This window comes from Lygodium microphyllum, chromosome 30, assembly GCF_053477565.2.
Source record: "Lygodium microphyllum isolate KBCC chromosome 30, Lygodium_microphyllum_v1.1.10, whole genome shotgun sequence".
Lineage (NCBI taxonomy): Eukaryota > Viridiplantae > Streptophyta > Polypodiopsida > Schizaeales > Lygodiaceae > Lygodium > Lygodium microphyllum.
This window is the reverse complement of record NC_141164.1, coordinates 42,884,023-42,893,157: the sequence shown is the minus strand read 5'-3', so window position 1 is coordinate 42,893,157 and position 9,135 is coordinate 42,884,023.

The following is a 9,135-nucleotide window of genomic DNA, read 5'->3' as shown; positions in this document are numbered from 1 at the left end:
TCCATTTCTATCAATTCTATCATATACTTTCATATAATGCTAAGTCATTACTCAAAGTAAGATTATTCCCACCAACCAATAAGTGAATGTTGGAAAAGAGACTAGGCAAAATAGAGGTGAACATCTGTCAATCTGGGGATCTGAAAGGGATGTAATAAATTAATCTATGGGGAGATTTGCATATGTCTCGATGATTTAGATCCTATGTAGGTGCCTTTGCAAGGAGATTTATCCCTCACACAAATGCCTTATCATGTTTGTTTAATCCTTCAAACCATTGGAGCTTTTATATCCTTAACAGTGAGATTGAGTTTAGAACCCTAAGGGCCAAACAAGGAAATCAATAGTTTTCTTGAAGATTAGAACACTAGATGAGGGTCAACACCAATACATAGAGGCTCCCATATGACTAAGGGTTTCTAGGAACTACTTGGTGGTGGCCCTTGAAAATAAGTATACTAGATGAGGTCACCACCAAAAAGGGATAGAGGCATCTAGTGGGAAATGGGAAGCCTTAAAGATGAGAGCATTGAATATGAAACAATTAAGGATTTTTGGAAATAAAACAAGATGTATGCTATGGTGTGAGATTTTTTTTAAAACAAAACATGGCTTTACACTTGAATAGGTTGCAATGAGATTGCCACTATGTCACATAATAGCTTTTTTCAAAGATAGACTTGTAGTGTCAATGGTATTGGTGGGCCGAATGGAGGACACAAAGGCTCAATTGACAATTGGATGGGTGAGAGTTAGAATAGATGACCGCGCAAATGTGAGTAAGAAAATGTCCAAATGCGTGGAGAGTCTAGTTTAGTGGAAGAGCTTATGCATTAACTAGTTTAGGATATGGGAATTGAGTAGTGAGTACTTTTGCATTAATGTATTCAAGGTGTAGGGATCAAATACCAAGCACTTTTGCATTAATAGGAAATATTTTCAAATGATAAAAATATTTTTAAAATGGCCAAGAGCTTTGAGGATACAATGAGATTAGTTGCAGTCACCAATATAGTGATGTGATTGAAACAAAAGAGCACCTAAATTGGCCACATTGTGAGGACAAAATATAATAAAAATCCTTTATCAAATTCAAAATTGAGGAAATATTAGTTTTGGACCTAGAACCTAAATCCATTCTATTAATATTATGATGATCATGAATTTGTTCCCCAAAATATTCATCACTGGTCACATTGAGAATAAGTTTATCCTTATTAATTGCATCATTGATGCAAACTTTGTAGAACTAGTCCACTATAGGATTTGGAAGAAAATCATTTGAACCATCAGATAACTATATTGGCTCCAACTTGCATTGTATTGTATTGAAGGATATAGGCTTCAATGAAATAGCCTCTCTCTTGAGGTGAAAATGATGCACAAGCTTCGCAAGTTTAAGCTTAGCATATCCTTGCTAGAACAGTAAAACTACCTTTCAACCCTTAGAAGGGCCAAAAATAGTGATCTCTTTAACCATGATGTCAAAAAATAAGTCAGGAAAAAGCTTGTAATGGAATACATTACTCAGTCTCATGCAAGAGTATTATCCATCCAACCCCCTTGGTACCTTACTCAATCCCACAAACAAGACTACTATGCATCAACTCCCAAGATAAACAAGATATGTGATTTTAGCCCTCACAACTTATCGATTATTTTATTTAAAAGTGCCTCACAAAAGATTACCTACATATTCAAGAGGGGTCCATTTTGTCATTCGATTCCAATTTATTAGCCATTACCTCTATCATATGTCAATATACATATAATAAAACATTGAGCATAAACCAATGATATTCCTATATTCCTTGTTCTTGTTAATGTTTTTTTGATGGGAGACAACTCTAACAATAGGTCATATTAAATTGAATGCACCATAATGTCCTCCTTATGTCAAGAATATTATTGAGTACTATTTTATTTCTTATTTTTCATTCCCCCTTAAAAATCTACGATTTGAGGAATAAGATTGAGTACTGTAGAATATTTCTTGAAGATGTATAAATATCTTATAATTTTCAATTTGATTATTCATAATTATTTTTTACCAATAAATATAATTTGTTTATAAACACACACATCAAAAATCATATGTACTCTTTAATATTAACTTTTATTGAGTAATTGTATTTATTTCCTATCCTTGTAGTTAGAAACTCCTAGTGTATATTTTATGTGTGTGTATGTGTATATATTGTTATATATAATGTTACTAAAGGATGCAACTAGATCATATAATAATTGTGATTACAATTACAATTTTTGTGTGTAAAGATGCCACAAACTAAATTTTTTTCATATTGTGCAATCCTTATTTGTGCTATACTTCTCAGATATTTCTCTATAGCTTTCAAGGCTAGTGTAAAAGCATTCTACCCAACAATCCTCATAGAGAAACAACCAATAAGCACCACATGAACTCAATAATCCTTACATGACCGCAACTAATAAATCTGGTGCATTTTGCATTGATCCACAAGCAGATGAGCGATATCCCCTAATCTTCAACATTGAATACTTGATCTAGAGTTTCGTATGGCATTAAACATCAAGCATCATGCTATTCATCTTGATCTTGAAATCTCTTTCAAATACTTTTGACATATTCTTCATAGAAACCATCAATCAGAGTAGGGAAGCCATAGCCACTCTCTTGAAGCTTAAATTTCTTGAGACTTTATCACTATCTTGGCATAGATACTATTCTACATTGCTTTTACCTAGAGATTGAGGCAAGGTTGCAACCACTAAAGCTATTTGATTATCAAGAAACCATCATGCCAGGGCAATATTTGGGGATTCTTGATCTTGAGGTTTAATTCTTCATTAGTTATAAGCAATCCATGTTGCTAAGGCTCTTCAATCTTGAAGTTCTATTGGTCTATAAAGTATTTAGATCAGTTTATTGCTTGATATTGTAGCTATTGGAGCATTTGGTTAGCTATCTTGGATACATGTGGTGAAAGTTTGGTTCTTCTTGGTTCGTCAAGCTTCAAGGTTCAAGGGAAGAGATAATCTATTTATATATCTTTGAAAATCTCATGAATTCCACTTATTATAGCTAATATCTACTTGACGATGAGAGATAACTCCATTTGTAGACTTGAATTCACTGCTTAATCAAAGAAATACCTCTTCAAGAATCCTTAGAATCTTATAAAGAAACTTTTAGCAAGAGAAACATAAGAAACATCTTTACCTTGTGTTTGATTACACAAAAATCATTTGTATGAAAATCCCTATAAGAATTTATTCTTTCAAAATCAAATGGAATATTTGGGTCATAGTTTTTGCTAAAGATATCACAGTTGATCCTATGAAAATTCAAACCATAAAAGATTGGCTTTATAGAAAGAAATTGTTCTATCCTTATGATTTTATTGCTACATATATTCTAGCTGCTCTTGATTCTTTAGCCATTAACCATGGAAATATTTTAGAGGAAGTCTGTGATAAGATTAAGTAATCTCAATTGCAATACACAACTCAAACTAATAAAAAGTGAAAGGCTATTGAACTTCAATAGAATGATCTATCTTGGTTGAGAATTGAAAAGAGGAGATAAAAATACCTTGAATAGTATCCAAAAATTTATCTTAACACCAAGATATTATCACCCATTCTATATTGTTTACTAATTAGGAGAAATATGGACTCTCTTTTTTTACCCTTAAGGGGTTTCTCTCATCTCTCTCTCTCTCTAAAAAGATATTTCAAAATAATATTATAATAAGAGATCTTCTACTTTCACTTATTATTTTATTCCCAGACTATAGGATAAGGTCACTTTTTCTCAAAATCCTCATGACTGAAAAAACACAATTCTATTTTCTCTAAAAACGAAGCCAATCATTAATATACGACTCTTTAATGCCCTCGTGGATTTTCGACATGAAAATATATTAGAATCATTCTCATTCTTGCTTCTTAAAAGGGAGGAAGTTAAAAAACAATATAAAATGAGATACACATCATATTTTAATATTATTTTTTACCCATAGACACCTTTTTGACTTCAGAGTTTCCTTGTAAATATTTATCTTTTTGAGACAAGTATATGCCTATTTCTAGTCATCTTTCCATACCCTCTCAAAGCTCTAGTTTTGTCTAAAATTTTATGTACTCTTCTCCTTCCCTCCAGAATATGGTTTCTTGTATACGAATTCTTCTAAAGAAACACTCAGTGCTATCTACAACACTCTCTACCCTGTTACAAGCAATATCATGAGTGGTTTTAATAGCATTTGCTAAAATTAAATAATCTCTATCTACAACACTCTCTACCTTGCTACAAGCAATCTCCCTATTTAGTACTATGCTATAAGATATCTTTCTCTTCAACACTATACTACAAGCAATCAAGTGATATTGGAGGTATCTTTATTTTTTAAATCTCTTCAATATTATTATTCTTCATAGTTGTTGTTTAACCCATAAGTGTCAATTCATAAAGAGAGAGAGAGAGAGAGGGAGAAGGGGAGAAAGAGAGAGGATTGTGTAAGATGAACTAAGAAAATAAGTGATAGAGTTACAGAGAGTAGATTAAGGTAGAAGATAAGATGATGTTATTGTTCTCCACTAGCCAAGATTATGTATAAATGTGTTTAAATATATTTGATCAATTCTTCTTGAGGGGGAGAGAGAGAGAGAGAGAGAATATTTAGTAAGTTAAAATTGGCATATATTTTTCTTTGTAGGATGTAGGTGCAAGACGTACCAAGAGGAAGAGAGATATTTACTTTCAATTGGAAGATGAATATGCACCAATGTTCAAAAGAATTGTAGAAAGGGATGATGCAATAAGATACAGGGGATGCAACAAGAAAGAAATGCAGGGGAAAAAAATGTGGACCTTCGGGTTGACGGGTGCATTTATCCACCTGATCCAGTCACTCAAAGGCCACCACAATTTGAAGGGCTTACATCATTTGTAAATTTTTTTTGTGAAGGCAATGAAGGATTGCATGGATACACATGCAGACTTGTCACACAAGGATTAGCAGGGGTCCATCAAGCATTGACAAATATGCAAGCAAGATTACAAGGGAATATGCGGTCTTTGATGGAAAAGGATAGATTATTGGCTAAGAAGGATAGGGAGAACTAGAGCCTACAACAAGCAATGTCTGTCATTGAAGATGCTATGCATGCTATACATGTGCAAAATGTGAGTTACAGTCTAAAGTTATGGATTTGGAGAAGGAGAATCAAAACATAAAGAGAAAGCTCACAAAAACTTTGCAGATTAGTCCCACTTTAAAAACCAAAGAAGCACATTGGCACATCTGATTAGTTAAATTAGTTCACCAATTAACCAAAGGAAGTGGACAATATCATAATATGCTTAATCTGCGACAATGAGAAATATGTTTCCTCATGGAGAGAATGATACTATTGCCAAATTTCTAAGCAAGGATATAGTAAAAAATGCATTGGAAAATCATAAATTGAGGGACATTGTAGACGGTGTCCCAAGTGAACACCTTAGGGATGTGAGAAACTTGTTTACTGCTACATATACTCATGGATTATGTGACAAGGTGGAAATGAGTTTTGAGTCATATAGTATGCTCTATCAACAATTGGATACATGATTTAAGCAAGTCTTCGAAACTAAGCACGTAATGCCTTTGCCAAAACCATTTCATGTGAAGAAGGCTCGAAAATAACTAAATGAGAAAGTTTTAGAACTAATTGGTGAGCCAACACATTTGGAAAATACATTGAAGTATGGTTCCAAAGAATGTATTTGTATTGAATGCATCCAACAACTTTGTATTGTATATATGTAGGGTTCAGATTACTATGGTCAAGTTCTACAATATATCTATGAAAGAATGTAGAGGCAATTGTCCTCAAACTTGATGAGAGTGAGATTATTAAGGGGCAAAAACTTGAGCGTCTAAGTAAACAATTATGAATCGAGCATTGGATCCTAACATCGATAAAAACCATCCTTTATACTTTAGTGTACAATTAGAGAATGAAATATGGTGGCTTGCAGCATTTGAAGTACCAGAGGACCATGAAGTACTGAAAGTTTTTTTTAACCTCACTAATATACCTAGTGTTATTCAACAACAAAATAATGGAGCAATTTTACACATCAAGGGGTTTGGGGACTATTATGTTGAATGGCATCTTGCAAGTGATTTAAAAACATTAAAGTGTATGTTTGGTTTATCAAATGCAACGAATGCAAAATATCCATGATGCATATACTACATGCAAACTAGGAAGAAAGGGAAAGATGAAAAGAAAGAATGGCTTACCAAGTAAGGACAACAAGGTGCTCCAACACGTGATCAAAACATCATGAGAAATGGAATGTTAGTTCCAGTGGATCGAAACTGGCGCCCTATTTTGGAAATACCACTAACGAGGGTACACTTTTGCACATTGCAGTGTTTGGTTAGAATAACTAAGAAGCTAGTATATAAATATATATACTTTGCATAAAAGATGCAGCTTGTGTCAGAAGCTAATGCTACATGCAAGAAGGTCGAACAAGTCCTCTCTGAAGTTGGATGGGGCCAAGTAGAAATAAAAAAGGACAATAAAAAATCAGAAAAGAGTGGAAATATCCCTTACAAACCATGCTTTGGAGGACCCAAGGCTAGGAAGTTTATATCTCCACCTCAAGATGAGGAAGGCAATATACTTGTAAAACAACCAGAGAAGTATGAAGCATGGAAAAAGTTGCACCTTGTTGTTTCGGATTGGAGCAATGGGGGACGAACAAGGATTGAAAAGGTAAAAGTGTGGATACGACTAGATAGATTAGCAACTCTCTTACAAAAGTTGAGGTTTAGGGATGGTGATGCCAATACATTTAAAGAGAGTTTCTAAATTTCATAAGTCCATGGTGGAGGCATGGACTACAAATAGTATAGCACACTACATGGTCAGTATTGTCACCATTACAAAAAAATATCATCATTTTGAATTAGTTTGTGTTTCTAATCTCTCTTCTTGTGCAGCATATACTTGAAGCATATGGTCCATACTTTGCAAATCAAGGAAGTTTTCAGTATGGTCAACTCAAGGCATGGAACGATCTCATTGGCAAGCTCACTATGCTTTTCAAAAGGCAACTAATCATGGAGGTGGCATCAATGATTCCAATTCTATGAGGAAATTATTACAATGGTGGTATAGGAGATTAGAGATACGATACGAGGAAAAAAAAAGAAGTCCAAAACCTCTCAAGCAGAATCTATAAGTAGAGCAATATATAAAGTGAGAAAAGCAAGATATGAAAACATCACAGCTAGACAATGCCATGCAGAATGGTTGGAAACCCAAGAGAGAGATGGCAAGAAATGGAGACCTAGATAAAGATAATACTTTTGATGCATTTAGAGTCCACGAGAGAGCATAGGTACCTAGGATATGACACATCAATACTCCTATCTTTAACATAAGATGTCTTGCAAATTTTGTTCAAAATTTCAAAGGTTTGTCATTATGTTTTTCAAAGTCAATTTTGAACTATGTTTTTTCAATTATGAAAAGTCGATTTCGAAATCCTAAGACAAAGATATGAAAAATCCAAACCTTGGAACATTCACTGGCCTAGACAAAAAGGGGGCATGAGGGGGGTGGTAGGAGACAAAGAGAGACAGGGATGGGGTAGAGAAATGAAATGAAATGATAATTTTAAAGTTCATTTACACCATAGTAAGTTTAAAAGTTTTGTACTTAAGTCAAGTCTCTCCTTTCATTTTTCTCCATTACTCTTCACTCTAGCCTCCTCCATCTTTCTATCCTTCATCATCACAACCATGGAATGTTCCAAGCTTCCTATCAAGAAGGCGCCTGCAAGAGCAAGAGCTGAACACTCTTCCAAATCTAGTGAGCGTACTGTGAGTGACAAAGGTCCCTTGGTGGCCGACAATGGTGGCCCTACTGCAGCTAATAATGGTGGCACTAATGTGTCCAACAATGGTGGCCCTAGCCATAAGAAGCGAAGATGGAGACCAGGCATAGCTATGCTATGTGCGATAAGGAAATTCTTGAAAAGTGCCAACTTGATTATTCCTAAGGCACCATTCTCTAGGTTGGTGCGAGAAATACTATAAGATTTGCATTTAGGGCATCATCACAAGTTTTCTTCAAGGAACCAGGCAAGGAATGTGGGGTGATGGTCAAGTCAAGCCTTGCTTGCTCCCCAAGAAGCAACTGAAAGCTACTTGATTGATCTAATGGGTGATTGTCAACTTTTAGCCATTCATGCCCGACGTATCACTATTAAGCCCATAGATATCGTTCTTGTTTGTATGATCTGCAACAACAATGATGCATTTAATCTTAATGTCAAAAATATGCTTTGAGAAGCTACCTTATAATTGGATCTATGTTTTTAGCTCAGGTTTGGTTGTAGATTGTAAGAAGCTTAGTTTTGGGTTATCTTTCTAGTAGACCTTCAAGTATTTGATAGTAGTGGCCTACAAAATGGGGCTAAATTTTGCATAGCTCTAGTTGGACTTGGTGCGATGCACTATCTACTGTGTATTTCATGGTTTTGTAATGCCAAATCTGATATTTGATATTCTATTTTTTGATTATTTGCATTGTGTGTATTTTCAAGTTTCTATTTTGAAAGTATTTTTGTTGTGGATAAATTCAATGTGCAATCACGCACACATCAGTGATCAGTTGTATATGGGCCGATGTACTATATCTTTACTTTGGCAACACTATATTTGATATGCGATATTCCATTTGGCCCATGACTTTATTTTTGTGAGTTTTTAAGTTTCCAACATTTTACGTAGTTTGGTTGACAATACATTGAATATGCAGTTGCGCACACTCGATGGTGGTGAGTTTTTCTTATCAGTGAAGTATAATCCAGTTAATACATTTTCAAAAATGATTGAACCATCAATTTTATAACTTGAAATCTATTGAAACTTCACCCACATGTCGAGCATCATAAAAACTCGTGGATATTAAAAAATTGGCCCCATTAGAAGCCTTTGGGACACTTGTCCAAAGGCTCGCATATGGGGCCCTGAATCTAGGGATATAGGGCCCTAGACGCCATCCTTCGGATAGGTGTCTTAGAGACTTTTGATGAGGCCAAATTTTTTTTGGGTAGTTGATGTATCCTAGAGGAGTCCACAAGTA